This window comes from Urocitellus parryii, chromosome 3 (genome assembly GCF_045843805.1).
Source record: "Urocitellus parryii isolate mUroPar1 chromosome 3, mUroPar1.hap1, whole genome shotgun sequence".
Lineage (NCBI taxonomy): Eukaryota > Metazoa > Chordata > Mammalia > Rodentia > Sciuridae > Urocitellus > Urocitellus parryii.
Genome location: NC_135533.1, coordinates 213,044,753 through 213,051,004, shown reverse-complemented (window position 1 = coordinate 213,051,004; position 6,252 = coordinate 213,044,753). Strand labels below are relative to the sequence as shown.

The following is a 6,252-nucleotide window of genomic DNA, read 5'->3' as shown; positions in this document are numbered from 1 at the left end:
TGTGATCTTCCAGATATGCTAGGACTAAAGTTCACAGGGAAGAAGGGGCCCCATCCTGGAGTGAGAGGAAAGTGAAAGCACAGGTTGGTTGTGAAGTGGACAACCTGCCCATGTGCCCTGTGTCTCAAATCCACAGTGCAATTCTAGCATGGCTACAGTTATTCAACCTAAAAACCTAGGTTGAGTTACCCAAAAACCTGAGCCCCATATTTGTAAAATAAAAAAGTGCCTGGAAAATTTTGCAGATGAATTCAAATAATCCATGTGGAACCCTAGTCAGCACCTGGCACTCAGGAATCTCCCATTAGCAATTCATGATGTTATTTCTGGTTGCTCTCCTTATCCTCATCACCTTCATACACCTTTGTAATGCTAAGGACAAGGGTAACTAGGTGTATTTACTCCTTTGTGGAGAAAACTCTATGAGAAATAGAGTCATTGTGGCAGAAAAAGAAAATCTTTACATAAGATTTTGGTTACCATCGCCACTAACAGTCCCCCTGTGGCTACCCAAACATCATGTTCATCCTGTGGAAAAAAAGGAGGCAATGCATAGGACATTCCCTCTTCCAATCTTTGCCTCCCACAGAAGTTACTGCTTGCACTGAGTATCTGGTAGGTCATTACCCAGGAGAACAGCCCCAACACATCTCCCGCATGGGAGTACCATGGCCCCATTCAAGATGAACGCCCATGCAGTTTTGGATAGCAGGTTGTTGGTGCAAATAATCAAGGAAGAAAGAGACACAGGTATGGAGCCCACTAAACTAGGAACCATCAAGCTGAAGGGTAGAAGCAGAGGCTGAATGTGACCCTGGAGGCTCATGTCTCAGAGCTCATATTTAGTCCTATTCGTCCAGGTAAAAACAAAACCTAAGAAGTTCATATTAATGATGGAAGAAGGGGAGAAAATAAATGTCAAAAATGTTATTTGGCTCTTCCACTACTGACACGGAGTACATGTGTCATATTCATTTCTTTAATTTCTTTTTTATGTTTTATTTGCTTTTTATTTATATTTCTATTAGGGAAAATTCAAATTTTCACTAAAATGAAAAACTTTCACCAGTGTCAAGGGCACAGTTCAGAGGTATTCGTTACCTTGATGTTATTGTGAAGATATCATCATCATCCACCTACAGAATTTTTTTTTTATTTATTCAACATGAATCTATTTTCCCTAACACTTGCTACCATAATTCACTATGAAATAGCAAAACCATGAAGCTGAAGAAAACAGTATTATTACGAAGGAAAAATTGACAGTTTTGCTGTATTTTCCAACAAATATTGCAACTGGACACCACAGGTGCTGAGATTAGACTGTTCTCCTGTGCAATCTCTTCAGGGCACGCTTAACGTCCCTGTTCCTCAGGCTGTAGATGAAGGGGTTCAGCATGGGAGTGACCACAGTGTACATCACAGAGGCCACCACACCCTTTCTGGGAGAATGTGACACAGCTGATCCAAGGTACACTCCAAAGGCTGTTCCATAAAATAGACAAACAACTGCCAGGTGAGACCCACAGGTGGAGAAGGGTTTGTACTTCCCCCTGATGACTGGATTCTCAGAATGGAGGAAACAATTCTATAGTAAGAAAAAAGAATTCCTGAGATGGGGAGTAAACCATAAAAGGCACCAATAACATACTTGACAATGTTATTAGAAAAAGTCCCAGAACAGCTAAGATTAGGAGTTGGGAAGGGTCACAGAAGAAATTAGAAATTTTTGAATCCTGGAAATATGTGAATTGTAAGACAATCAAATTGTGTAGCTGGGAGTCAAAAAGGCTAACCAAAAATGACACCAAAACTAAGAAGCCACAGAGGCAAGGGCTCATAATGACTGAGTAACGCAGGGGGTGACAGATGGCCAAAAAGCAGTCATAGGCCATCACAGTCAATAGAAAATCATCCATACATGCAAAAATGATAAAAAGAGACATCTGTGTCAGGCAGCTCACATAGGAGATGATCTTGCTCTGAGTTAGGATGTCCACAGTCATCTTTGGGACTGTGGTGGAGGAGAAACCAATGTCAACCAAGGACAGGTTGGAGAGGAAGAAGTACAGGGGGTGTGGAGGCGAGAGTCTAAGGTGACAGCCAGGATGATGAGCAGGTTCCCAAGCACTGTGACCAGGTACATGGACAGGAACAGTCCAAAGAGGATGGGCCACAGGTCTGGATCCTCTGAGAGTCCCAGGAGATGGAATTCTGAGACACCCGTCAGATTTTGTAGTTCTGTATTTGTTGGATGCCTTGGAAAGGGTGGGGAGAGATGTTGGGGAAAGGAAGTACATAAACAGGAACCCAGCACTCTGTATTAATTTGAATTCATTTGAATTCATGTATTCACAAGTATTCAAACTTGAAGTCAATACTCTTTGAACAAAACATTTATGGAAAATCCAATTTTTTTAGACACTTTCATTATTGATTTCTGTGTTAGACCTGTCCTTCCATTTGCACCTATATATGAACACTCAAATGAACCATATTAGAACACCAGGAGTATTAGAGAAAATAAGTCCATAAGCACAAGAAAATGCAGCCTACTCTTTCATAAAAGAAAATAATATATAAAGGGTAATAGGCCTCCTCATATGTAGAAAAAAATCATTCTAAAAAATAATTCTAATGAAAGGAAATTAAGAAGTTGCCCAATGTATCTTGCTTTATTCTAAGACCTTGGGGATAAATTCTTTGAGTTACAATATTAAAAACATTAAGTTCTGCATTCTCTTACAATTGTATCAACATTGATTGTTTTCAGTCAGAAAAAATTTTATGTGCAGTTTTTCTTCTAGAGATTTTATTTTTCTGATTCCTCTCCTCTTTAAATGTGTACTTTAAAAATTATGCAGTAATAAACAAGTATTCTTAGCTTTTGTGGACTTCAAATTTTTTATGTTTTTATAATAATTGAAACTAATAGTGTGATTCACTGTGACATATTTGTGCATAATAAAATTTGTACAGTTTAATTTCTAATTACTTCCTTATTCTCTCCTCCTGTACCCCATTTTGATAAACATGGTTAAATTCACATAATGAATGGTACCACTGATGATGCAACTATTCTGGCTGCTTACATTATTTCTTTTATTGATATAAAATGTGACATTATTATACACTGAAACTGTCAATAATTTATCAATAATAAAAGATAAGAACCTTCTTTGAATATTTTATTTTTATACAGGCTTATTTGGGATAATTCATGAAATATATGATATATAAAAATGTTCTTTTTTATTATTTTGTGATATTTCTACACTGGACTTGATTGGGGCCTTGAATACTACTTCATGGAATTTCAGAACATAACCTATCAAATTTACAGATTAAGACCTTAGTACCAAAGAAAGGCCCAAGCATAGGTTTATGTCCCAACATTATTTCTACTTAATAGATTTTCACATGAATATTTCCTGATATATGGATTGCAATTACTTACTTCACCTACTTGAAGGAAGCTAGGTTATTTTTAGGATTTAATTAGGAAAATATGCCAAAGAGAAAAATAAAAGAAATAATGTAAGCATCCAGGATATTTGCATCATCTATAAAATGGCAGTGATAATTATCTCCTGTTTCTGTTTTAAGAGAGTATTTTTAAAATCTTTAAAATGTTAATGGTTTGGGGGCTCATTAGTTAATATGTTCACCTGTGGAGATTTTTACTATTAGTGCACCATAGTTATACATACAATTGGGATCATTTTGACACAGCCAATGGATATACTCACCTCCACACCAGTCCCCAAAACTTCCTTTTTCCATTCTTTCTTACCTCTCCTGTGGAGATTTTAATATATTCAGATACCTTGGTCTCAAACAAAAATCATTTTAATCAGAATGTGCATTTGAAGTTCTTGAGTAACAGGGTTAAGAATTCCAACTTTAGAATATTTTCTGGCATTTAGAAAATTCTGCATGGATATTAACTTTACTACTCTCCATTAATACACACTATCCATATTAAAATAAAAACATCTGATAATATTTGCATCAATACCCACACTTGATAGAGGTCTGAATAATTACCTATGAAAACTGAGTTCTTTGTATCTCTGTAAGAGACCATTCTCCTGCAGACCTGTCCCCAAACACAGCTACAGTCATGAATCAGGTGAGGGTGAAGTTCGATGTTGATGTTTCCACATCAGTATCGATGTATGTGTCCATAAACAGTTTTCCTTAAAACTTACCTGAAAAGTACTTAATGCTCATCTAAGTGGCTTACAAGAACCCCTATAACCCTTGAAATCTGCTAGTTTGCATCCACATGTGGATTAAAGTCACTCATGAAATACACACATCTACGCAAAGGCTTTATGTGATGTGCACTATTACCCAAAGGAGGAACATCAGTTACCTTATTAGTTTATTATTATGCAAATCCTCTCAAAATTCTTCTGCCTTTCACAATTTCACAAAAGTGAAAATTACTATATAATAGTGTAGAGAGGTTATATTTTGAATTTTCCACAATTGATGCATATTCAGTGTAATAACTGATCACCTGCATACACTATCCCAATTAAAAAAACAGTCATTGTCATATGTCAAATTCACTTTTTCTTAAGATTTACCAACAAAAATATCACTGAGGTCCTTCTAGTAATAATCTTTCCAAGATAACTGATCAAGGCAATTTATATTGTATTGGAAATACTATTTCCATGTGACTCAAAAAAGAGAAACATTGCCCTGCAATGGAAGTTAGCAAATCCAGGTTTCTCTGCTATATATTGACCTGCCTCACATGCAGAACATGTGTAAACTTTCCACCTCCCAAAAGCATGTACTACTTAATGAAATTAGGGAACATAATGCCAATAAGGACTATTATATGACCTTGGAAGATCAATACACAGAAATTATAAAGATTATTTAGTCTATGAAATCCCCATCTCCAGGGATTTCCGATCATTAATGGGGAAGCAAAGGAAAATGAATGCTCATATAAGTTTCTGGCCCTAACTCTAATTAGGAAGAAGTGTATATATTCTATTTGTTTTATTTCTTTGCTTCCTAAGATATATCTGTGATTAATGTCCATTTTATTGGGGTACAGTATAAATACAAAAATGACCATTTGAACCACATTAAGTACACTTTTTGGTGATATTAATTGCATTCGCATATCTGTACCATGATCACTATCATTCAAATCCAGAAATTTTCCATCTTCTAGAATTTAGCTGTGTACCCAGGTGAAAAAACTCACCATTCCTCCCACCCCAACCCAGTGATCATCACTCTTCTCTGAAGCATGATGAGAAGAAAGTCATTCAAACAACAAGCAAGTGCTCAGGGATGGGGCATTTCCATGACTGGATTTAATTATGTTGTATTTTCCAGCCTGTGTTACCATCAGGTGCCTCAGATCCTGAGAATGCTATCAGCCTCCTCAATATTGGAGTAATGACTATTTTCCTCTGGCTTAACTAAGTATTCTGCATACAGGTGCCTACTGCACAACCATGGAGACCAGCACATCTTTTATACACTCCAAAGGTGCTTGAATTTGCCCCTATTTTATACTTCCAAGTCATGGTAATGGGGAACAAACATTTTCTGTTTAATTTGTATTCAATTCAACTGTATGAGTAGAATCCACCTCAGTTGCTGGTTCTCAGTGACACTAACAACCTGCCCTGTGTTCAAGAAATGATAGGTAGATCTAGCAGCACTGATGCTAAATTGTGAATCTCTGGGTCTGATGCATGAATTTTTTAATGTTTTCCTAATATTAGGAACATTCTAAGCAGAGCTCCAGAGGCCTCAACTGCAGACACATCTCAGGTACACTCTGACCACTCGTCAGTTTCTTGAATCATAATAAAATCCAAGTGTGACTCTGGGTCTTCTTTTCATGTTGAGTGGGCTCATTGTAAGAATGCAGAGGATGTGGGCAGCTCCAGGGATACCCTGTGGGAGAGGTCTGTGTCCAGCTATTCTTACCTACTTTTTCACTGATTTTTTTCCTCTTTCAGCCATTCGCCCATGTGCCCTGTGTCTCAACTCCACAATGCAATTCAAATGTGGCTGCAGTAATTCAACCTAAAAACGTAGCATGAGTTACACACACACACAAAAAACTGTTCCATTTTTGTAAAATAAAATAAAGTATACCTTAGGGAAAACCTTGCAGATGAATTCAGATAATCTGCATGGAACACTGTTCAACACCTTGCACTCAGGAATCTCTTATTAGGAATTCATGATGTTTTTTATGGTTGATCT

At 36.9% G+C, this 6,252-nt stretch overlaps 1 pseudogene; it reads right to left on the bottom strand.

The window, feature by feature from the left end:
* Nucleotides 1–1,318: 1,318 nt before the first annotated feature.
* LOC144253908 (olfactory receptor 7E24-like) lies at nucleotides 1,319–6,006 on the bottom strand (annotated as a pseudogene).
* Between the last annotated feature and the right edge of the window lie 246 nt (nucleotides 6,007–6,252).